Source organism: Protopterus annectens, chromosome 4.part1 (genome assembly GCF_019279795.1).
Source record: "Protopterus annectens isolate FY-2018-M chromosome 4.part1, PAN1.0, whole genome shotgun sequence".
In the NCBI taxonomy this organism is placed as follows: Eukaryota; Metazoa; Chordata; order Ceratodontiformes; family Protopteridae; genus Protopterus; species Protopterus annectens.
Genome location: NC_056734.1, coordinates 176,137,360 through 176,164,859, shown reverse-complemented (window position 1 = coordinate 176,164,859; position 27,500 = coordinate 176,137,360).

Genomic DNA, 27,500 nt, shown 5'->3' with positions numbered 1-27,500 from the left:
TCTTGTTCTTAGAGTACTGGAAGATACATCTGAAATTAGAAAGGAAAGTTTGGTGCACTGATTTGTTCATGGAAATTGTAATCAACATACAAACTTCTAAGCAACAAGTGTGTTTGATCTTCGTGAGTAAGCATGATAGTAGCAGTATTATGGAGATCCACTAACATTATTTATTTATTTCACATTTGTTAACCGGGTTAGTCCAACTGAATTTGCAAACAAACCCATTTTCAGTGGAGACCTGAGGGGAAAAGCCCCAGCAAACATAAGTAAAGATAAAGTGACAATATACAAATATTAAATAACAATCACAATACAAAATAATTGTAAAAAGAAAAGGGTATTAACTATTTGCATTGCATTGATAGTAAGCAACCCATTTTCAGTGGAGACCCAAGGGGAAAGCGCCCCAGCAAACATAAGCAAAGATAAACATACAGGACAAAAACTATTAAAAATAACAATGCAAATACGAAATTAATTATAAAGAAAAAAACAAAAGAAAAATATTTAAAATTTACTACATATGAGAGTAAAAACAAAAAGATATTTGTTCAAAAGAAGGACAATGTATAGACATTAATAGAAAGTGGGGTGGAGCTAAATAGTGTGAAGAATGGGAGGGGAGAGAAAGGAGGGGGCTATAGTAGTAGAGCTGAGGGTTTAGGAGTTTAGTTTAACCAGAAGTTACTAACAGAGAAAGAAAGTTAGGAGATGCAACAGGTTATACAGTAAGACAGACTAAGACTACATGTAGTCAAGGCAACAGCATAATTTCAAGTTTAGTAGGTGGGATTTAAGCTCCTTTTTAAAATAAGGAAAGGAAAGGTTGGATCTAAGATCTAATATGGAGAGGGAGTTTGTTCCAATTTAGTGAAGTATGAGGTGGGAGACTGAAAATATAGTAATCTCTCCCTGAGGTTGCTAAAATCAATGATCTATATTTTTATTTGGAAAAACAACCTCAGAATCCTCTTAGTCTCAGTCCTGGCATTTTTAATGATGTAAAGGAAAAACAGATACTCGCTTATACCTCATTTTAAGTGTAAGACCCCCAAGACAGATAATTTTCAAAGTGTTAAATTATGCTAAGAATGTAAATGCTGCAAGTGAAAAGCATACATTTATCTTAAAAGGCTAAGAACTGAGATTGTTCCAAAACTTTTGCAACAATAACATGAAGCATAGGTGAACTTTCAATGAGATGATAATCCTAAGCCATTAGAAAAATGGTTGAACTTGGCTTAAATATCTTGCAGCACTGGTCACACAGTGAAAGGATAAAGAGGTTTCCTTACTCATCCCATATAATGCCTAAATCTTTTCACAACAACAATACCTGGAGAAGAATAAAATGAGTGAAATTGGTCATCCTGCAGGAGGGTTTGTCTCAGATAAATAGCTGTTGCTAGAATCATGGACTGAAGCTGAATTCCAGAGGATGTGTTATTGTATCATCTACTCCAGGGAACTGCTACATTGACAATACACCCTGAAAGTTGGCCCAGTTGTTTGGGATTTGGGAACTTATTTAGTCAGTGACCTAACTTTTCACCAACATATGTCTATTGTTGTGGAGGGGTACTTCTTTGTTGCACAGCTTATAAACAGGGCCATTGTGTCTAGATCTGGGGATGGCATTGTCTCTCTTTGCTTAGCCCTCATTTGGGCAGTCTTTGATTATAGTTCCCTCTTTGGGGTGTATCTGTCCAGACACATGCAGCTTCCACAGAGGTGCCTTACTGAGAGAATGCAGGGCCTAAACAGGGTGCCCTGTGTAGACCAACTCAGGCCTCTCTCATTGTGCTAGTTATCCTACATACTGCTAAGTGGTGACCTGTGTCTGACATTTAAGACATCCTCCAACCCATTACTGATGGATTTACTGAATATCTGCAAGTCAAATGGCATCAGAAATACTTGGTATAGGGATCTAAACCTCTTCTGCAACAACAACAGAATGGTTTGAAGGGGAAGGTATATCTCACAGAGGATACTGCTACTGTGGAACAGACTCCTCATCCACATAAAACAAATTTATCCCTGTCCATATTCAAGACCAACTTAGATCTATGACTATGAAATGTGTTTAATTGTATGATTAGCAATGAAATAACACTGAGTATCTCTAAAGTGCAAATATCAAAGATAGTTTTCTTCAACAACATCTAAGGTTTCTCCTGATGTGCAGCAGTTTGTAAGTGACTTGGTTTTTAAAGTATTAAGTATATATAGAAATATTGTTTATTTTCATAATTACTGTTAGCAATATCTCATGTATAAAGTGACATAAACTGACACTGAAAACATATTTCCCTGTCTCCCAGCATTGTATTTCACACTATAATACTCAATAACATGTAGTGCCCTCAGTTATTAAAACATGAGCACAAATACAAAAATAGGAATAATAAGTGAAAATACTGATTATTTTTTCTACTGCAGCTTAGTGTCATTTTGTTAATAAGACTGTACTTTCTAATACCACCTATTATTACTTGCTAAGTTGCTTAGACAAAGAAGCAAGCACCAGATAATGTCTAGCTGCTAAAATGAGTTATTTGTGTGAGCTGGAAATATACAAAACAGGCATTTACGCTTGAATGAGTTGCATGAGGAAATCACAAAATATGTGGAGCTTCCAGCAAGGATGTAGAAGCAGACCTAGAACAAAGGAAAGCCTGTTCCTGTAGGGAGAGAGACAGATAAACTCATGGGTCACTTAAACAAGAATCCACTGGTAAAGTAGAAACAAATTAAAGGAAGAGAATGGTGTCAATTACTTTATTGTTGATATTGTAATGCAGTATAAGGTGCGTGCTGCACTCTAGTGTATCATCCTTCAGATGACATGTTAAACCAAGGTCTTGTTTGCTTGAGCTGGTGGTAGCTCAGGCAGATGTAAAAGATCCAGTGGCACCTATCAAAAATAGTAGGACTTCTTTATTCAAAAACATTATTTACAAATTATTTATATATTTACAAATTTACAAATATACAATTTTCCATTCCATTCCTTTACTACTGTGCATACATAATTATCATATTTATTATAAAAAACAAAATCCACCACAAGGGCTGATTAAATAATCCAAAAGTACAGTACAAAATTCACTAAAGTAATTTACTACAAACCTTGGAATGTTAAAATAAAGCATTATTTTCGTCTCTTCGTCTTATAGTACTCAGATGTTCTTTAATTCTATCACAAAGTCACCTGGTAGTCATTCCAACATAAAATGAGTCATGACCTGAACATAATGCAAGGTAAATCACTCCCATAGAATCAGAATTATAGCTATATCTAAAGTTAATATTGTAAGATAAATGGGGCAACATAGCAAAGAAACCCTCGTAAATATACCTACAGATGGAACAACCATTGCATTTGTAAGTCCCTTTACTCTTACTACTTAGAACAGGTGGAACTTTAGTGTCAGACTTTTCTAACAGTTGTTTTATACTGTGATCCCTAGTGTTCACAAATTGTTCAGATTTTCAATAATGTTGGGCTAGAGTTCTTGAAATTAATTATTAAAAAGACTAACAACTTGTTAAGTGATCTATGAATACAAATATAGACTTGGGATGCTGATTTACAATCCTTTCTCTCTACCTCAAGTGAAACTAAGCTCCAGTATGAGCATATGTTAACTACTGTAGATCGTTCTGAGAGAACAGTAGGAATATGTAAGTTAAAGAAATTAGAACAAGATCATGCAGCTTATCAAACAAAGTCGGCTTATTTACTGCCTTCTATTCATTCTACTAAGGTTTCTCATACGATAAAATCAGATAATTCAAATATATCACAACGTCGGCCCTTTAAACAATTTTCTTCTGCAGTGAAACAACAAAACCAATCACATACTTGGTTGGCATCTACATCTACAAATAGAGGCAGAGCTATCAACCGTTTACAGATGGACCTTGAACAGATTGAAACCAACAGTCATGGCAACAGTTGTGATAACGAATTTCCAACATTAATGGGTGCATCTAATATTCTTCAGAACATGACTTCTGGTGCTTCTGAGTCTCCGAATATAAAGGAAGAGTCAAAAAACTTGGAAACACAAACTGTAAACAAGCAGAAAATATTTGAGAGCTCCAATCGGGGCCGAAGTCACAACAAGGTAAAGCTGAAATAACTAATACACCTCATGAAGAGACTAAAATATTTAATTTAAGCAATTTTGTCTTAAACGAACACCATTATAAGATACTTAGGTTGGGATAAGGTTTTATACCTAGTCATAGATCATGTTTAACTCAAACCATTTTACAATTGAAAATGTATACTAGAAAGCTTAATTTGGCTTTCTTATTTAGAGACTTTAATATTAAGAATTGTCTGAGCAGCCCATCGACTTTTAGTACATCTTTGCACTTTACCATAAGACATTTTGAAGCATTTTGTGAAAGTGACATAAGAGATCTTTTAAAGAAGAAGGCTGTGAAACCATATTACAATTTGTCCTATGTCGAATGTAGTGCATTGAGCGACTTGTGTAGTGAAAGAAGTCTAAGATTTATGAAAGCTGACAAGGGGGTGGATTGTTAATTATGAATGCTAACGATTATTATAAAGCCATGGAAGAGATGCTTAGTAACCAAGATGAATACCACAAAGTTTCTATTGGAGAAATTCATAGGTTCATAGGTAGGTACTAGGCTATCAGCCCTAGGGACTGTACAAGCCTAGCCATAAAGATTCCCTGTTTTTTGCCACCCAAAAATTATTTTCCTGTGCCCCTGTCAAGCAGAGCCACAGAAGTGATCCCCAGGGTGAATTTCCTATCTCCCATCCAATCGTCAAGATTTTTCTTAAAGAGGGCTAATGAGGTGCTCTGCTTGACATAAATGGGCAGTCTGTTCCAAAGTATGGGGAGTGTCTGGAACAGGAACCTATCCCTCCAGCATGTTTTATTTATTGTGGTGACAAGGTTTAGGTCTCTGCAGCATGTGGCTCAGAGGGATTGGGATTTCTGTAAGTGTAGCAAGTTCAACAGCTCTGGGTTTGACATGGCTTTGTATGTTAGGCAGAGATCGCCTGTGAGTAGATGGAGTAGAGCTGGAGTTTTTTGAGACAGTCTGCATAGGGCATCTGTTTGAGGCCAGTGATCCTCTTTGTGAGGTATTTCTTTGGCCTTTCCAGTTGTTGTAAATGTCTTGTGAGGTACATACCAAATGGGGCATTGTACTCTATAACAGGTCTAATGAGGAATGAGTAGAGAGGAACAATGACCTCCTTTTTTTTCTGGATGAAAAACCTTTTGTGATGAGGTGTGCCATGTAGAAGAATTTCCTGACCACTGTAGTGATGTGGTTATCAAAGGAGATACTACTGTCTACCTGTATCCCTAGGTCTCTTATCACACTTTCAGTGTTAAGTGGACTACTGGCTATGTGGTAGTTCATGGGCACAGGGTTTTTCCCAAAGGGGATGACTATGCATCTTTTGGCATTGAGCTTGAGGCCATGGCTATGACACCAGGCCTCTGTCTCAGTGAGGCCCTTTTGTAGAATGTCCACATTATTTGGGGATTCACTAATGGCTCCCAGTTTGCAGTCATCTGCAAACTTTGTTAGCCATAGACCCTCTGTGTTGGTCTGAACTTCAGAGAAGTAGATGCCGAACACGAGTGGACCCAAGACTGAACCCTGTGGTACTCCACTTGTAACTGGTCTGGAGCCAGATTTGGAGTTGGCTACTTTCACTGTGTGGGTTCTGTCAGCAAGCCAGTTGGCAAGCCATCGATTAACATAGGGATTTATGCCCAGTTTAGTGAGTTTATCTATGATACCAGAGTGGGGGATGGTGTTGAGGGCTTTGGCGTGGTGTAGATAGGCTGTGTGAACCGCTTTACCCTCATCCATGGCTCTGGTGACTGCTTCAGATAAGTTAGTCAGGTTTAGGAGACATGATCTGCCTTTCACGAAACCAAACTGGGTGGGGTCCAAAGCTTGAAGGTTACCTATGTCTTTGTTTATAAGTTCCATAATGATACATTCCAATGGCTTTGCAGATCAAGCTCTTTAGGCTAATGAGGTGCTAGGTCCCGGGGTCCGTGGTGGTTCCCCCCTTGTGGAGTGGGATAACCATAGCTGTGCGCCATTCAGTAGGCACAAAGCCTAAAGTGAGGCTATGATTGAACATGGTACTTAGGTGGGGTGCCAGTTCATTTTGTAGTTTGTGCAGATCACAGCCCGGGATATTGTCTGGTCCCATAGATGCTGTATTCTTGGCTTTGGAGAGTGCAGTTTTTACCTGTGTGGCCGTGATTACTGGGACTTGGTATTCTTCCGGTATTGAGATGGGCCCTTTAAGGGGTGAGAGGGGGGTGAAGTTTGCACCGAACCTATCTGTCAGGATGTTGGCTATATCAGTTGGAACTGTATATTTAGTGCCATTGTGCTGTAACTCAAAGCAGATCTGAGTGTTGCCTTTGAGATTCTTGACATAACTATAGAATGCCTTGTGATTGTCTTTAGAATATGTGGCAATTTTGTTTTTGTAACTAGCTTTAGATGATCTTATGAGGCACCTCAACTTCTTACTGAGGCTGACAAGGGAGTTTTTCCAATCTTGGTATTTTACTCTTTTTTGCAAAGGTTTCTTCCTTTTGTTGTAGAGTTTGTTTATGGCAAGGGACCACCAGATTGGTTTCCTTCTTTTGGTGGAGAGCATCTTATTTCTATTTGGGATGGTACGGTCCATACACTCATGTATGTGTTCATACAGTGCACTGGTGTAAGATTCAGCAGTCGTACTTCTACTTTCAGTCTGCATGGATGTTGTGAAGTTTTCTACTTCTGTCTTGAGAAGCATGAAGTTGACTTTGGAGAATTTTTTTACAGTGGTTACCTTAATGGGGGGTGGGGTCAAGTTGAGGACATCTAGGGTCATTAGCTTATGGTTGGGACTGACCAACAAGGAGCTGACCTCTGGTGTGAAGCATCGGTCGCCCATGTTGGTAATGACCAGGTTCAGGATATTGTTGACCCGATGGGGGTATGGATAAGTTGATCTAAGGTGTTGGAATTTATGAATTCCAAAATTGTTGAGCAAATGTGTTGGTACATGAGTAGTTTTCCAAGTTAATGGCAGGGTAGTTGAAGTCACCCAGTATTAGGGTATTTGGTTGTACCTTAATGCTTTCCATTATGTTAAGAAAAGTGGAGTGGGAATCATAGGGCATGCTGGGGGATCTGTAGCAAGCTACAATTTGGGTTGTAGTCTTGCCTAGTGTTAGTTGCACCTGGAGAATCTCGGATGCATTATGTTGGTCAACTAGCCTTGAGGTGTGGATATCCTTGGTGAATATGGACACGCCTCTGCCTTTAGTCTTTTGGTTCAGGTTAGGTGGCTGAAAGGTGTGGTATGAATTGTAGCCTGGTATTGCAGGGAGTGCTCTCTGGAGCCTTGAACCAGGTCTCTGCCACTGCACAGATGTCGATGTTCTCCATTTTGAGGAGTGCCTCGAGTGAGTGCATTTTGAGGTTTAGACTTCTAGCATTGAATAGCATTACCCTCAGTTTTTGCTTGCTTGTACCTGTTACTGTGGTAATTTTGTCGTTTGGACCCTACATAAAAAAGGCACTATAGGGTTGGCAAGAGCCTTTGCCAGTATCCAGAATCCCAGAGGGCGAGAGGTGCAGGCCATCTCTGGCAAAGCATCGTGGTCTGTCAATCATGTCATCCCAGGCAGACAGATACTGGATCCCCTTTGAATGACACCAGAAGCTTGGACAATTGTTGAAGTCAATCATTTTGTTCTTGTACTGTGGTATCATTCTGGGTGATGGCAGGATGCTACTCAGGGCTAGGGTCATACCTGGCTGGCCTAAAAGATCAGAGAGCTCCTCCAGGTCTCTTTTCATGTAGTTTCAGGTCATTCACTCCAACATGGATTTGTACTAAATATAGGCATTTACACTCTTTGTTACATAATATGGTAATGAATGGTGAAATAGATATTAATCTATATAATTTCTTCTACACCAAGCATCCATGTGTAGGTATTCAATTTGGAATTTCAAAGATTCATAAAAATCATCCAATCCACCCCCTTTTTAGACCAATAGTATCTGCAGCTGGTAGTATTACAGAAGGAATGTCAATTTTTTTGGACACTGTATTGAATCCAGTTGCACAAGTTTTACCTTCCTATTGTCGTGATTCATGGCATTTTTTAAATCGTATTAAGAATTTTCAGACAACAGTTTCTTTTGATATTAATGCTATCACCCTAATTACTGCTGATATAGTTTCTTTATTTACAGCTATACCAGTAGATGAAAGGGTTGTATATGTCAGGGATTATCTACATAAATACGGGTATTCCACTGTAAATACAATACAGGTGTTTTGTACGCTTTTAGAGATGATACTGCATAATAACTACTTATTTTTTCATGATAAGTATTACAGGCAAAAGAAGGGGGTTGCTATGGGGGCAACTGTTGCCTCAGCATATGCAAGTCTTGTGCTCAGATGGTGGGAAAGAGAGTTATTACCTAGCATGCAAGAATATTTTATTTTATAATAGATTTGTCGATAATTTGTTTTTTATCATGGAAAGCGATTTTGATTACAATGATTTTTTGAAACATTTGAATGATGAATCTAATTTTTTTGTCTTTCATATTAGGTGGTACTGGACATAAACTTAATGTTTTAGATGTCCGATTATAATAGGATCCAGTTAATAGGTGTTTTGAAAGTAATATTTATACATTTATAGAAAAATCATTTTTCCAACAGTTATTTACATTGGTCTAACAATCACCTTGGGTACATGAAAAGAAATATGCCCAGAGGACAATACATTAGAGTATCATGTATGATTAGTAAAGATGACATATGTTTAAAAGAAATTGGTTTTATTACTAGACTTTTTTTATGGATATTGGTTACCCAGTAGGTTTGTTTGACAAGATAGCTAAAGAAATTTGTGAAAAAAAAAAAAAAAAAAAACTTTTTCCGCCTATTTTATTAGTTTGTTTAATAAACCTAGCAGTATAGACAAGGGGACTAATTACAACATTCCATATTGTAATTTAGATAACCCAGCCACTGGGGATGCACAAGCCAGTGCATTTCTTTGTGCCGGTCCCAAGCCCGGATAAATGGGGAGGGTTGCGTCAGGAAGGGCATCCGGCGTAAAATTGTGCTACATCACACATGCAGAAAACTGTACAGAAACTCATACCGGATCGGTCGAGGCCTGGGTTAACAATGACCGCCACCAGTACTGTTGGCCAACAGGGTGTTGGTGGAAATTGGGCTACTGTTGGCCGAAGGAGGAGAAGAGGCGGAAGGCATGCCCGAAGGCAGGTAAGGGCCAGGACTGTGATAGTGAGGGTCGGAACTTTGAATGTTGGCAGTATGACTGGTATAGGGAGGGAGCTAGCTGATATGATGAACCGAGGGACGGTTGGTATATTGTGTATGCAAGAGACCAGATGGAAGGGGAACAAGGCTAGGTGTATCGGAGGCGGTTTCAAATTGTTTTATCATGGTGTGGATGGGAGGAGAAATGGTGTAGGCATTATCCTGAAGGAAGAGTATGCTAAGAGTGTTTTGGAGGTGAAAAGAGTGTCGGATAGAATGATGTTTATGAAGGTGGAAATTGATGGTGTAATGATGAATGTTGTTAGTGCATATGCTCCACAAGTTGGGTGTGCGATGGATGAGAAAGAAACATTTTGGAGTGAGTTGGATGAAGTGGTGATGACTGTACCCAAGGGTGAGAGACTGGTGATTAGAGCAGATTTCAATGGGCATGTTGGTGAAGGGAACAGAGGGGACGAGGAAGTGATGGGTAGGTATGGTGTTAAGCAAAGGAATGCAGAAGGTCAGATGGTAGTGGATTTTGCGAAAAGGATGGACATTGCTGTGATGAATACGTATTTTAACAAGAGGGAGGAGCATAGGGTGACATACAAGAGTGGAGGAAGATGCACACAGGTGGATTATATCTTATGTAGAAGGGCCAATCTGAAGGCGATTGGAGACTGTAAAGTGGTGGCAGGGGAAAGTGTAGTTAGGCAGCATAGGATGGTGGTTTGTAGGATGATATTGGTGATCAAGAAGAGGAGGATGAGTGTGAGGGCAGCACCAAGGATCAAATGGTGGAAATTGAAAAAGGGTAATTGTGAGGTGGAGTTCAGGGAAGGGTTAAGACAGGCACTGGGTGGCAGTGAAGAGTTACCGAATAGCTGGGTAACTACAGCAGAGCTAGTAAGAGAGATGGCTAGAAAGGTGCTTGGTGTGACATCTGGAAAGAGGAAGGAGGATAAGGAGACCTGATGGTGGAATGAGGAAGTACAGGAGAGTATACAGAGAAAGATGTTGGTGAAGAAGGAGTGGGATTGTCAGAGAGATGAAGAAAGTAGATAAGAGCATAAGGAGACTGGGTGCATGGCAAAGAGAGAGGTGGCGAAGGCTAAGGAGAAGGTGTATGAAGAGTTGTATAAAAGGTTGGACACTAAGGAGGGATAAAAGGACCTGTACTGATTGGCTAAACAGAGGGACCAAGCTAGTAAAGATGTGCAGCAGGTAAGGGTGATAAAGGATAATGAGGGAAATGTACTCACAAGCGAGGACAGTGTGTTGAGCAGATGGAAAGAGTACTTTGAGGGGTTGATGAATGAAGAGAATGAGAGGGAGAGAAGGTTGGATGATGTGCGGATAGTGAATCATGAAGTGCAGTGGATTAGCAAGGAGGAAGTAGGGATAGCTATGAAGAGGATGAAGAACGGAAAGGCTGTTGGTCCAGATGGCATACCTGTGGAAGCATGGAGGTGTTTAGGTGAAATGGCAGTGGAGTCTTTAACTAGATTGTTTAATGAAATCTTGGAAAGTAAGAGGATGCCTGAGGAATGGAGAAAAAGTGTCTTGGTACCAATTTTTAAGAATAAGGGTGATGTGCAGAGCTGTAGTAACTGCAGAGGGATTAAACTGATCAGTCACAGCATGAAGTTATCGGAAAGAGTAGTGGAAGCTAGGTTAAGAAGGGAGGTGATGATTAGTGATCATCAGTATGGTTTCATGCCAGGAAAGAGCACTACAGATGCGATGTTTGCTCTGAGATTGTTGATGGAGAAGTACAGAGAAGGTCAGAAGGAGTTGCATTGTGTCTTTGTGGATTTAGAGAAAGCATATGACACGGTGCCTAGAGAGGAGTTGTGGTATTGTATGAGGAAGTCGGGAGTGTCAGAGAAGTATGTAAGAGTGGTCCAAGCTATGTACGAGGGTAGTGTGACAGTGATGAGGTCTGCGGTGGGAGTGACGGATGCGTTTAAGGTGGAGGTAGGATTACATCAAGGATCAGTTCTGAGCCCTTTCTTATTTGCAATGGTGATGGACAGGTTAACAGATGAGATCAGACAGGAGTCCCCGTGGAATATGATGTTTGCAGATGACATTGTGATCTGTAGTGAGAGTAGGGAACAGGTGGAGGAGACCCTGGAGAGGTGGAGATATGCTCTAGAGATAAGAGGAATGAAGGTCAGCAGGACTAAGACAGAATATATGTGTGTGAATGAGAGGAAGGATAGAGGAATGGTGAGGATGCAGGGAGTAGAGGTGGCGAAGGTGAATGAGTTTAAGTACTTGGGATTAACAGTTCAGAGTAATGGTGAGTGTGGAAGAGAGGTGAATAAGAGAGTACAGGCAGGATGGAGTGGGTGGAGAAGAGTGTCAGGAGTAATTTGTGACAGACGAGTACCAGTAAGAGTGAAAGGGAAGGTCTACAAGAGGGTAGTGAGATCAGCTATGTTATATGGGTTGGAGATAGTGGCATTGACAAAAAGGCAGGAGTCAGAGCTTGACGTGGCAGAGTTGAAGATGTTAAGATTTGCACTGGGTGTGACGAGGATGGACAGGATTAGGAATAAGTATATTAGATGGTCAGCCCAGGTTGCAAGGTTTGGAGACAAAGCCAGAGAGGCAAGATTATGTTGGTTTGGACATGTGCTGAGGAGGGATGCAGAGTATATTGGGAAAAAGATGCTAAGGATGAATCTGTCAGGTAACAGGAAAAGAGGAAGGCCTATGATAAGGTTTATGGATGTGGTGAGAGAGGATATGCAGGTGGTTGGTGTGACAGAGCAAGATGCAGAGGACAGGAGGAAATGGAAACAGTTGATCTGCTGTAGCGACCCCTAACGGGAGCAGCCGAAAGAAGAAGAAGATATTGTAATTTAGGTATGTCTGTAGATGCCCCTGATATTAGAAATACCATTACCAACAATTGGAGAATTATTACTAGTCAAAAAGAATTAGGGCAAATTTAGGCAATACCCCACAATTTGTCAACACTAGGGATCATAGTATAAAAGCAACTGTTAGAAAAGTCTGACACTAAAGATCCACCTGTTCGAAGTAGTAAGAGCAAAGTGACTTACAAATGCTATGGTTGTTCCATCTGTAGGTATATTTATGAGGGTTCCTTTGTTATGTTACCCCATTTATCTTACAGTATTGACTTTAGATATAGGTATAACTGTGAATCTATGGGAGTGATTTACCTTGCATTATGTTCAGATTGTGACTATTTTATGTTGGAATGACTACCAGGTGACTTTGTGATAGAATTAAAGAACATTTGAGTGGTATAAGATGAAGAGATGAAAACAATGTTTTATTTAAACATTTAAAAGTTTGTAGTAATTTTAAGAAGTTTCTTTTTACTATTGCTCACTCTTGGTCTTCACTGTGCTACTTTAGTGAATTTTGTAATATACTATCCTATTTATTATACCAGGTTTTCATACTCATTAGATCCTCAGTTCTTTTTACCTACCAACCTTTTGATTTTACTCGGGTCTATTTTATTTCCTCCAAAGACATATCCATCAAATCCCTATTCATCAATATGACTACATTGAACGCTGCATTCAGAGAACGATCACTACATTAAGGTTTCTCCCCAGGAAAGTAACTATGTGGCCAGCATCATGAATTAGATATATTCCCCATGGTAGTGTAATCTCGTAGTTGGTATATATAAGTGTGGGGGGTGTGGCCCACCTTCATGAGTGTAAAATTATGTAGTTCATATTATGGTTGCTGAGGTGGCCTAATAGTTTCTTTTCCTAGGGAAGAAGTTTGATGATTGTCACGTTCAGTGAATGGCTGTTCAATGGGTAGTGATCGATGAACAGCCATTTGATGGAGACATCTTTTGAGGAAATAATATAGACCCGATTTTACTCAATATTGCTGCCAAAGTTAATCTTCCATTAAATGGAATTTCATTTATCCTTTCATTCCATATAATCCATACAACATAAAGCATTTTTATCTGTTCTCTTAGCATGTTCTTTACTGCTAGTCCTATGATATCAGGATCTAATCATACCCATAATTATATTATCCACACCTTTTATATGTTCAAAAAAATTCTTTACTTAATTATTCCCATTATTTTACTACTCTTTTACATTTAAAAAAGTGTTCTGCAGTTTCTTGTTGCCCACAATGTAATCATTTTCTTTCAATTCTCTTTTATATGGCATGTCTCCTTTCACTGGCAATTTATTTATTACCAGTATAAACATTTGACATTGTACTTTATTATTACACCATTTGTTTCTTATTTTTATAGCTTTAATTTTTCCTGCTGCAATATTTTCCCATGGTATAACATAATAATAGTGTATCATTATATTCTTATACCATATGTTCTTTCCTTCTTATTTGATCAGTTTTTATTTTCCACAATCTTTTATTTATAAAATTTGATCTATTCATTTAGACATTCTTTTTCTCCTTTACTCATTTTTACTATACCCCCAAATTTATCATACTTACATTTAAAGATTGTTTACAAATAATCTCTCTTTTATCCACTTTAACACTTTATATAAATTCAAGTGAAGCAGTATATACCAGTGTGTTAATTAACCCTAAACCTCCTCCCTCTTTATTTAGATATAAATCTTCTCTTTTTACTGGATTTAATCTAGGACTCTATATCAATGAAAAAAAAACTGCAATAATTATTTTTCAAATATTGTTGGTAACATAAATGCATTTGCTACACTATTTTCTCCATTTATACTAAATTTGTTAAATATACCTTTTCATAAATGATAACCTGCATGTTTTCCACAAAGAACACATTTCATTTAATTCTTCAGTTATTTTACCATTAAATTCTCTTTACATTCTTAATCCCAAATTGTATACCAAACACAGAGATTTCATTCATTGCAAAATATATTAACTCTATCTTAACTACATCTAGTCATTTACTTTTCTCTTTGTTTAAACTCATACCTATTGCTTCTAAACACTCATTTAGATAAAATATTGCTTTTTTATCCCAGTCTTACTTTTGCAATTACTATATCATCCATATTAGTTAACAAAACTGGAATTCTTAATCATTCAAGTGTTATGTACAATTTATTTCTCTTACAATTGCATTCATAAGTAAAGCAAAACATATGCAACTCATTGGACATCTCTGTCAATATGACCCCTCCTCATGTGTATTTCTTTACTTAACCATTTACTAGATTATTTACTAAATGTGGACATGCATAATTTCCAAATTTCTCACTTGTATTGTATTTTTTCATTATCACACCTAAATTTCTTGTCCATTTGTATCAAATGCCTTATCAACATCCCCTATCATAAGTTAAGCTTCGTCTCTTATATTTATAATTTCATCTGCAATCTCTCTCACTATCATTAATAACTATTGACACACCTTCCCATTTATTCTTTATATACTGTTCTCCATAACACTTAATTTAAATATTTTCTGTATTATTTTCATAAAGATCTTATGCTCATTATTTTCAGTACAATTGGTCTACAGTTTAATTGACTATCTTCTTTCTTCCAAATAAATTTAAGTACAATTACATAATTCTTTATACATGAAACATTAATTTAGCCATTTATTTAAAACATTTAAAAATATTCTTTTGCCATTCTATTAAATGTTTATGCATTCATATACTATTCCATCTGGTCCTGCAGCTGAATCTATATTTACTTGTCCTAATACTCATATAGAGAAATCTATTTTTAAATGTTCTATTTTCTTGCAATGAAAACTTTTTTGCTTCCCATATTATTTTTCAATTTCTTTTTTCTTTAAACATTTCTTGTACATACTGTACTACAATATTCATATTTGTGCCTGGGTACTTTCTATTTCTCCTTTTGCATTTTTTTTTTATTTTTCTCATTACACTACTGTCTTCTTTTATTAATCTACTTAAAAATGCAGCTACTTCTCTTTTTCCTTGCAAGAAATATCTTTGCTTGAATAATAACTCCTTAATCTTTTTTTTGTTTTCTGTGTAATTCTTTTTCTTTATCAAAATATTCCCTGTTATTTTAAAAATCTTCTAGTGCATCTTTATATACTCTCATATACTTTTCTTTTTCTAGTTTTCTTATATCATACTGTCATTGTAAGAAACATTTTTATATTTTACCTTAAAAATCTTCCACCATTCAGACCAATTTTTATAAGACGCTATCATAGTAACATGATCTCTCCATAACTGTCTTATCAACCAGTTTCCTTCTTCATCCCTTGTTTTCTCATTTAGCCTTTTCATTCCTTTGCTTATTTTTATTTATTCCTTGTTTTGCTTTATCTCTGTCCATATCTCTTGATGATCAGAAAACCCTGTTTCAATTTTCTCTTCTTCTCATATGATCAATCCTTCTGATACTATAAAGTAATCTATTTATATTCTGTAATGACCCCTTCTCTAACTAAAATAATTTTTATCCCAAAGAATTAATTTACCACATCTCACTACTTCGCTGTTTCATTTCTTTTTGCACTTACATCTTAAAATCACAGTTAAAATCTCCTGTCACTATAATATTCATGTTTATCACTACATAGTCCAAAATCTGGTGAAATAAACTTTCCCTTTCTTTATAAGTAATATAAGCATCTGACACTATAATTTCATTTTTAAATTCACAATGGCTAATCTTTCCATTCTTACTAAAGTTATATCTAATAATTTCACTGAATTTCTCCAAAATATAGCTATACCAGAACACTGGCCATTTCCCAAATTCCAACCCCCCCCCCCCCAATATTTTTCAGTTTGTAATTTTTCTTTACTCTTTAAAAAATCTGATATCTTCTAATATAATTACATGTACATCACATTTATTAGCCCATTTCAAAACTCTTATCCTTCTCACTATGTTCTTAATGCTATTTGCGTTTACAGAAAGCACTCTAAAATTATTGATTTCCCTTTTCATTAACTTTCTAGAAATTATAATTTTATTTTTCATCCATTTCTTTTCTTTTTTTCCTTTACACTTACCCCTTTAAATTTTCTTTTTATATCTTTTACACTTTTACTTAAAGAATTATTTTTATACTTCCCAGTTTATATCTTCTTCATCACTTATTTCAGAACCTTTCTCTATTTCCTCATTTTATCTAATTTATCTTCCAGTTCTACCACTTCTGATGCTTCCTTTACTTTTTTATTTTTTCCCTTTTTCTTCATTTTCCTTATCAGTTTCAGGTTTAAAATCCATTCAAAAAGTGTCCCATTTTATTACATTTATAACATTATTGTCACATTTTCTTGCATCATGACCCAGTTCCTCACAAATATAACATTTCTTTTTATCTCAGTTATTTTTCAAATGTCTTTCTTTTCCACACAAAAAAGCATACTTTGTGTTGTCCCCAGTATTTTACTACACCCTTATTTCCTTCAAAATTTATCATGGTTAGAATATCTATAATAACAAGGAAGCAAGGAATACCCTGTGTTCCTCTGTGCTGCTCCTGAGTTAGCCTCTAACTGCCTACCTACCTGGTGACAAAGGACCTTCTCCAATTTCTGTGGCCTCATCTAAACTGCCTTTTTTTTTGCCCTGCATCCTCTCCCAAGGAAGCAAGGAATACCCTGTGTTCCTCTGTGCTGCTCCTGAGTTAGCTTCTAACTGCCTACCTGGTGACAAAGGACCTTCTCCAATTTCTGTGGCCTCATCTAATCTGCCTTTTTTTTGCCCTGCACCCTCTCCCAAGGAAGCAAGGAATACCCTGTGTTCCTCTGTGCTGCTCCTGAGTTAGCCTCTAACTGCCTACCGACCTGGTGACAAAGGACCTTCTCCAATTTCTGTGGCCTCATCTAAACTGCCTTTTTTTTGCCCTGCACCCTCTCCCAAGGAAGCAAAGAATACCCTGTGTTCCTCTGTGCTGCTCCTGAGTTAGCCTCTAACTGCCTACCTACCTGGTGACAAAGGACCTTCTCCAATTTCTGTGGCCTCATCTAAACTGCCTTTTTTTTGCCCTGCACCCTCTCCCAAGGAAGCAAGGAATACCCTGTGTTCCTCTGTGCTGCTCCTGAGTTAGCCTCTAACTGCCTACCTACCTGGTGACAAAGGACCTTCTCCAATTTCTGTGGCCTCATCTAAACTGCCTTTCTTTTGCTCTGCACCCTCTCCCAAGGAAGCAAGGAAGTATGTGGTTGACTATGTCCTGTTTTTATAACTGAAAACTGTCTGCTAATTGATTCAGGGGTTATAAAGTAAGCTACAAGCCTGAACAGCCAGCTGCCTTTACTACCCCCTCCTATCTACCCAGAATCTAACTAACCTCCTCTACTTCATGTACACCCCCCTCTGACCTGCTATTCACTCCACCCCTGGGTCTAAACCAGCCTGCTCCCTACAGATCTTCCTGCAATACTGGATCTGCCCACTAGGTGGCAGCCTCTATCCCTTCACTTCTCTCAAGCTTCAATCATTCTGTGGTTTTCCTTTGTTTTCACACAAATTACCCCTTAGGTAGTAGACCTGCTACTTTTTTATTCCCTTACCCCTTACTTTAACTGCATACTCTTACCAGTTCTTTCTCTAATCTAACAGACTACTGATATACCTCTGATCTTTCCCACTCCTGTCTCGCCTACTTACCTTTGCTTATCAGCATTGCTGATAGTTTTTTCTCCACTCTCTCCTTCACTTGTCTCTTCCTGCTCTGTTCATCCTGCGGGCTCACTCCACTCCTCACCCTACCCCCAATTCCCACCCACCCCAGGGGTCCTACACTTATACCAACTAACCACACCCTCTCCCACTCACACTAATCATATCCCCTCCCATTGCTAATTACCACCTGTTTTTCCTTACTTTCAATTACCTCTACCAATTTCTCCTACCACACCCTTCACCTATTAATCCTTCCACACTTAGCATACCTCCAAACCAATATCTACAACCTAACAACTTACCTTCCCAGATGCATTTACCATTCTACTCAACCCTCTTACTGAGGCTACTCATACTCATACTTCTACCACCCCTAACTTTAGCTTACCTGCTAACCTCCTATGAACATCCAATATATCCACAAACACTCCACCCCAACACACTATCTACCTCTCCTACTTTACCTACTCCCATTAACCATATTAACATAACATCCATTCCTAGCTATCTACCAGCAAAATTCCATAGGATTACCCACATTAAATATGACTCTCCCAAACCAAGAAAATCTCTCACTCTATATACTAAATTCCCAGATCTTAAACTTCTATCTCTACAACTCTTAGTGAAAGATGTGACATTCATCCCAACCCAGGCCCTATTACTACTACTACTACTACTACTACTACTACTACTACTACTACTCAACTCCATAAACCCAACCTCCATCCTATCCACTCCTTTACTAAACCACTTAACTGACTGCTATTAGCTCACCTCAACATACGTAGCCTTAACAACAAAGTTACCCAACTCCATGCTCTTGTGGATAGCTACTCCTTCGACATTCTTTGTTTAACAGAAACTTGGTTAAAACCCTCAACTAAAGACAATGAAATCATCCCACCTGGTTATAATATTTTACGACTTGACCGTAAAACCAAAAAAGGTGGCAGTATAGCAATCCTTTTTAAATCCAGCCTAACAACTTGTTACCACCTCAAGTCTCCAACACTGAAATTCTTATTACCAAGCTCCAACTTAACAAAGTCAAATCCATTTTTATTATCTGCACCTATCTCCCTCCTGGTAATAATATTGAAACAATAGAAAATATCATCTGTTACCTATCTCATAATTTACCTCAAGAAACCATCATCCTGGGTGATTTTAACAATGGTCGGAAATGTTTTAGCAGTCTAAACCCTACAAGCCATATAAACCTTTTTGTTTTTCACAAACCATTACTACCACTACCAGGATACACAAGCCTAATAATAAAGAAAGTATCTTAGACTGGGTACTCACAAATAGTCATCCCCAGACATATGAATCTGGTACCCTCCCAGATGATGTAAGTGACCACTCACTAACATACATAATCAGGCATAAAACCAACCTACCCAACCCAACCATATCTAGAACAATTAGAACCAAGAAAAACTTTAACCCCGACCTGTTCCAAAGGGAACTCAGAACATGCAACTGGTCTCCCTTAAAATACCTCCCACTAGAGGAAGCTGTTAATTACTTTAACTCTAACTTCTTATCCATTCTAGACCACCACACCCCCAATGTGCTCTATAAGAATGAGAACTAAATCTGCCTCATGGCTTTCAAAAGAAACCAGGCAAAAAATCAACCTCAGAAATAAATACTGGAACAAATCAAGATCAACTAAAAACCCAGTCGATCAACAAAACTTCAGTCAACTAAGAAATGAAACTAAAAAAGCAGTGCGGACTGACAAAAGAAACTACTACTTACAATTCCAACAGACACACCATAATCAACCACAAAAGTTCTGGGCGAGTATTAATCAATTATTACACCCAGGTCAATCCATCACACCACACCCACAAGGCACAGACCAAGAGAATCCTAAACAGACAGCTAATACCTTTAATACCTATTTCACTGAGGCCATACAAAATCTTACTAATCAGCTATCTATTCAGGACGTACCTATATCCAACTATACCACTAACTCACCCCCTCCTTTTCTCTTCCATCCTGTACCAACTACATGCATTCTAGCCCTCATCCAAAAGCTCAAACCATGCACCCCTTCAGCTGACAAGATTCCCGCTGAATACTTACAAAAGGCAGCCAATTCTATTGCATACCCCATTTCCATTCTTATTAATAGAACTATCACTGAAGGACACATCCCAAGAATATGGAAGGTCTCCCATATTATTCCCCTTCATAAGGGAGGTAACTCCACTGAACTCTCCAACTACCATCCCATCGCCCTTCTGCCTCCCCTAGCCAAAATCATGGAAAAATGTATCCATAAACAATTGCTAGACCAGCTAATCTAATATAACTTACTTTCCAACTCACAACATGGTTTCAGACCCTCACACAGCACTACTACTGCCCTTTCAGACCCTCACACAGCACTACTACTGCCCTTTCAGGCCCTCACACAGCACTACTACTGCCCTTTCAGGCCCTCACACAGCACTACTACTGCCCTTTCAGACCCTCACACAGCACTACTACTGCCCTTTCAGACCCTCACACAGCACTACTACTGCCCTTTCAGACCCTCACACAGCACTACTACTGCTCTTTCAGACCCTCACACAGCACTGCTACTGCCCTTTCAGACCCTCACACAGCACTACTACTGCCCTTCCAGACCCTCACACAGCACTACTACTGCCCTTTCAGACCCTCACACAGCACTACTACTGCCCTTTCAGACCCTCACACAGCACTACTACTGCCCTTTCAGGCCCTCACACAGCACTACTACTGCCCTTCCAGACCCTCACACAGCACTACTACTGCCCTTTCAGACCCTCACACAGCACTACTACTGCCCTTTCAGACCCTCACACAGCACTACTACTGCCCTTTCAGGCCCTCACACAGCACTACTACTGCCCTTCCAGACCCTCACACAGCACTACTGCTGCCCTTCTTTCCTTCACTCACTGTGACAACAAAAACCGCAACCTTAATAGGCTTTCATCTGCACTGTTTATAGATCTGTCTAAGGCGTTCGATATGGTAACTCACCAAATACTTATAAATATCCTCAAATCTCTGTCACTAGATGCATCTGCTATAAAATGGTTCCAGTCCTATCTAGAAAATAGACAACAGGCAGTGCTTTGGCATAATATTTTATCTACCCATCTACCCATTAACATAGGGGTCCCCCAAGGGTCCATATTAGGACCCTTACTATTTTCTATATTTATCAACGACCTTCACCTAGCAATCCCGCAAGCTACATACATACAATATGCAGATGATTCAACACTTATATGCTCAGCCACATCCATACCTGAGCTTTACTCCCTTACCCAAAAGGTCTTTAACACAGTTGAACTATGGTTTACTCAATGCTGTCTCCTACTAAACCCTAAAAAAACTAAACTCCTCCTTTTCACTCCTACTAGTAAGTCCCACCCAATAAACCTCACAGTAACATCCAATAACAACACTCTTATATCCCCAGACTCAACTACCAAACTACTTGGTATCACCATAGATAACAACCTTAACTTTGACACCCACATTAATAATACCTTAAAATCTGTTAACAGAAAACTGAGCTCTCTCTACAGAATCAAACCCTTTCTCTCTCCTGCAGCAAGAATCACTATTGCTCACACTCACCTAATTTCTACTCTCCTTTATGCCTCACCCATATACACTAACCTCTCTAAAACCAACCTTAATAAAATGGAAAGTGCCTACAATAGCATAGCCAGATTTGCCACAAGAAACCCTTTCAGAACCCACCACTGTATCAACCTAAAGCAACTAGGATGGCTTGAATTACAAAATCAGCTTAAATTCCACCAACTTACCATTGCCCACAAAACCCTCTATCATCCTATGGATACCCCTATACTATCCACCCTCATTGTCCCATACAACAATCTTAAGACCTTACGTTCATCACAAAGACTTCTGGTAAATATTTGTAAATCGAACAACAGGGCTGGAGACTCTCTCTTCTGTAATACTGTTGGAAAATCCTGGAACCTTCTTCCTTCTGAACTTTCCTCTGATCCCTCATTATCACTCTTCAAAAACAAACTGAAACTTTTTCTTAGAACACAGTGGTTATGCCCCTGTACTAAACCTGGCTGATCAATTACCTTTACTCCTTGGATCTACCTACTCTCCTCTTTTCTATATTCCAGTTCCTTTTCTTAGTAACAACTAACTTATTCCTTTCTGGATCTTTTCTTATTATCTCCTCATAACTTCTTTAATTAAACCTGTTTTTAACACATATTCTGAATATTGCAGCTCATACTTTTGTTATCCTTCTTTATACCAACCCGCCTTCTAATAACTTTTCTACTCAGCTGCTATCTTTTACATGTTATAATGCAACTATATCTGTATTATGTTGTGATTTTTTACTTAGCACTACACTAAGAACAAATGACCAATGAGATTATTCCTTATCTTTTTTCTAGCAATGTTTAACATGAAATGAATCTTGTATATGTTATTATATTTGTACTTCCTCGGAACTTATCTCCCTGGAACTCTGAGACTTCTCCTGGTCTTTCTTTCTAAGAATGTTTAACATGAATTTAATCTTTGTATATGTGATTTTATTTTCTTTGTGCTTCCTCAGAGCTTATCTCCCCGGGCCTCTACTAAAAATGGACATAAATCCAGTTAGACTAGCCCGGTCAACAAATGTAAAATAAATAAATAAATAAATAATTTTGTTCTTTTCTGTCTTTATACAATATTATAATCTGATCACCAGTCCATAAACACATTGTATCATAAACCTTTAAAATGTACTGCATTTCTTTACAAAATAGTTTTGAATGTCCTTTCAAAGTCTCTGTTTCTACTTATTTTCAAAATTGCACACAAATCTTTTTTTTCCCTTTTAAAAGCTTTTAATACATGTACGTTCCAGGGATTACAGTTCTTCTTTTCATACACCACAAGAAAAATTTTCATTGCATAAACAGTCTCAAATAAAATGCTACAGATTGTCTCTTTGTTAATAAGAATAAATGATCTTATCTCTTGAGCTTTTACACCATAGCAGCCATTAAGTTGTTCCAAACTTCATACCTGCCCAGTATTTGTTATTCTTTATTTTGAATCCTCACCACATGCTTCCACTTAACATTATCTTCCACCTTTTTCTTTTCTGTTACTGCCCTTGCACTCTCTTTCACTTTTTCAGCACATTTCCTTTCTGTTCCACTATCACCCTTCAAAATTTATTCAATTTCTTCTTTTGAAAATTTTCCATAATGTCACTCTAAGACATCTCTCCTTCATTCTCTGGCTCACTCTGCAACAACATATCTTTCAATGCATCATCCCTCAAATATCTGGAGGGTTGTAATAACACAAGACTCACTTGTTGAATCCACATTTCCAATTTCAGCAAACAAGTTTTGCAGAAAAAACTTCCAAATCTTCCACAATCTCCCTAATAATCTCCATAGCACTGGCATTCGCCTCCTCACCTTTCATCATCTTATCCTCATTGCACACCATCCTCTCAGCTGTCACTGTTCTAGGAATGAAATGTGCACATTCCTAACCATGTAGGGGATGCTCCCCACTGCCCTGGACAAATTTGTCCGTGTAGTATAAATACCACCTTGTATATCTGATGAAATGGGCTACTAATCTAGAGTGGATAACCTGGTCAATAAAAGATAAAATAAAAATAAATAAATATTTAGATCAACTTATTTCTCTTGACAGCAAAAATGCTGAAAAGTGTTCTATGTTCAGCAGTGTATGAATGTATCTGTCTAGTCAAAGTCTGTTCACAGTGTTATAACGGCAGTGAATATTTCATGGGCATGGCGGTGGTATTCTGAAAGATCTATTCATGAGACTGTTAACTTTATTAAAAATTATGTTCCATGTTTATTACAATTACAAGTTTCACTTAATGTTAGCATCTGAATTCTCCTGCTAAATTGGCATGATTGAAGAAATGGATGTAAAAGAATAAAAGTGATATTGTTTATTTACAAGAGTGCAAATTATCCAGGAAACATGCACATATTCTGAAACATTTCTGAGACCAGGAGTGTATTTAAAATTTGAATATCAGACTTAAGGCCAGAAAATGCATTAATGTAAAAGATTTATTGGCTTGAAGGTTCATAGGTTCATATGAGTATTCTAGGCTAATGATAACTAGGCCCGTATAAGTCTAGTCATGCAACCCATATGTAACCCACAAATTTCATTTACATAAGAGATGATTTTACTGACTGCTTCAGTTCATCGGAGACACAGGCACTATAGCAGAGGTGAATTTCCTATTACCCATCCATTGGTCCAAGTTGCACTTAAATAGGGTAAGGGAGGAGCTCTGCTTCACGTGGATGGGACATTTGTACCAGAGAATGGGAATTAACTGAGAAACTTATCTTTCTGTCTAACATGTCCAATTTATGATCTAGTAGTTCTGATGTTGTTTGTTTTGCAGATATGCAAAAGGTTCATCAAAATAGAGTCCAGGTGTGCCTTTTATGCCAGACAAAGATCACCTCTCAGAAATTTGTATAATATCAAGTAAAGAGACTGAACTTTGAGTCGATCAGCATAAGGCATTGTGTTTATTCTCTGTATTCTTTTTGTAAAGAGCCTCTGTGAAAGTTCCAGTTGCTTCATGTGTCTGGTCAGGTACATACCAAAGAAGGCTCAATACAATGATAAGATGACCACTCTGGAGCTATATGCCATGCCCTTATTTATAAGTAGATCAACATAGAAGGATTTTTTTACTACTTTTGACACATGTTGTTTAAAAGCTAGGTTACTATCTACATGGGTTTTCAAATCCCTGACTAGAAAATCAGCTTTTAGGGGTGTTTTACTGATGTAGTTACCCAGAACAGCCAACTGCCCAAAATGTACTATAATGCATTACTTGGCACTGCGTTTTAAGCCATGGATTTTGCACCAAACACTTGTCTGTGTTAGACCTTCCTCAAGTATGTTCTCATCTTGAGGGGATTCAATGAGTACACTCAGTTTGCAATCTTCTACGAACTTAGCCAGAGGTCTTTGACATTGGCTTTGACCTCTGTGAAGTAGATTACAAACAGAAGTGGGCCAAACACAGAATCTGAGGGACAATACTGGATACCTGCCTCTTTGCTGAGGTGGCCTCATTGATTCTAACCTTTTGGGTCCTATCCATGAACCTGCTAGCTATCCAGCATGTTAGAAAGGGAGTTATGCCTAATTCCAAATGTTTGTTAACAATGTCTGAGTGGGGTATTGTGTCAAACATTTTAACAAAATCTAGGTAGGCGGTATGCACTACTTTCCCCTCATCCATTGCCTTAATGACCATTTCAAAGAAGTCCACCATGTTTCATAAGCATAAACTTCCTTTGACAAAGCCATATTTTGACGGATCCAGTGTTTGGAGGTCTCATATGTTCTTGTTGATAATTTCCATAATTCTTTCCATGGTTTTACAAATAAGACTAGTCAGGCTAATGGGTTTGTAGTTTACAGGACCTGTTGAAGATCCACCTTTATGAATGGTGATGATTGCATTCTACCATTCTCGTGGCTCAAAGCCTGTTTTAAGACTAAAGTTAAATAGTGACTACATGAGTCCTAATGTCATATTTTAGACTGTTTATAGGCATCCCAGGATATTGTCAAGGCCCACTGAGACTCTATTCTTGCCTTTAGTGAGCACAGCTAGTACCTTAGTTATGGTTGGATGGTTTATGTTGAGGGTATTTATTTGGAGATGTTTGAAAGTGAGGGGGTAAAGATAGAACTGAATTTGTCCACTACCAGGTTCACTATATCACCAGGCAAAGTGAATGTGGTGCAATTAACCACCAGTTCAGCACACTGCTTTGTGCTGCCTTTGAATTTTTTGACATAGCTGAAGAAGGCTTTATTGTTATCTTTCAACTGAGAGGTTATCTTAACCTCAGAGTTAGCTTTGTTTGACCTTTGGCTATGTAGTTTGATGAGAAAGTCTGTCTTTGTGGGAATTACCCTTCCTGATTTTTGCCATAACTTTTTTTTTCCTTTTTGTTGCATATCCTGTTTAATTTGGGATGCTACCAGGGCAGTGTGTTTCTAGGGGCTAGTTCTGGGCTTACTTCCAGAGCAGCCTCCTATGTAACCATTGACAGGGTTGTACAGGTTTCAGAGAGCAATTCAGCATGTGCTGCTGTGTTCTTAGGGTTTGGAGGGGCGCTAAATTTAACAAGCCATCACTTAATAAAAGGTAATTTGCCTTGGAATAGTTACTGGTTTCTGGGGTTATGTCATTGATTTTGATTTGAGAGGAGATGGTTTTATGGTTGGACCTTACCAGGGAGGATAAGACATTGGGAAGTGCAGCATTCTCCCATATTTGTGAGTATGAGGTCCATTATGTTGAAGCCTCTAGTGGGCGTATTCACTAAATGGTAAAGAATATTTGAATTTACAAAGTCCAGGAATCTCTGTGTCTGTATATTTGAGATTGTGTAAGATTTCCATTGAATAGCAGTGTAATTAAAATCTCCCATGAGTAGGGTATTAAGTTGGATTCTAAGTGCCTCCTGTAGGTCCAAGTATGCATTATGAGCATCTTGGGACATAGAGGGTGATCTATAGCTGGCTAAGATATGGTATAGGATTTTTGTCTATGGTGATCTGCACACTCTCCAGTGTATCATCCTATTTGTCCACCCTAGAGGACTGCTTATTACTGATATATATTGATACATGTCCACCATTAGCCCTTGTCTGAGCAGCTACTCTTCTAAAAGTGTGGAAGGTATGGAAACCTTTCACTGCTGGGGTACTGGCTGTCACTTTCAACCATGTCTCAGTAACTGCACAGATATCTATATTCTCAAGTGTGAAGAGGGCTTGCAGTGAGTGTAGTTTTTTATTTAGGCTCCTGGCACTGAGCAGTAACATCTTGAGGTTCATTTCAGTTAATTTTGCTATGTTGGTAGGTTCATCAGTTTGGCATAGTCTGAAAAAGGCACTATGGAGTTAGATACAGTTTTAACCAGTATTCAAAAGCCTTGAGTGGACAGGTGCAGACTATTCATGGCAAAGAACATAGTCGTTAACTATATCATCCCAAGCTATCAAATGCTGGACCCCTTTAGTATGACACCTGAAAGACAGTCAGTTGTTGAAAGCTATCATTTTTTTGTTCATATTCAACTCAATAATGGTAATATTTTACTCATTGCTAAGTTCATACTAGTCTGAGACACATAGTCTGAGAGCTCTGTAATGTCTGTCTTCATATAGTCCAAGGAGGTTCGTGCCACATCATTTATGCCTACATGGATGATGATGGATTGTGAGACCCACAGACAAGGGGGGGGGGTTGTTCTGATGAACAGAGCATACTATTGAGCTAAAATATTAATGCTATTAGAGGAAGATGATGCATGCAAACTTATTACAGGAAGGCAGATAGAAATGGGCAAAGCCTTGATGAGACATATTTTATACCAATTGGAATCGAATGGAAAGATCTTGCATGAGCTATATAACTATTTGAATGTGATACATCCACTGATACCTCCTT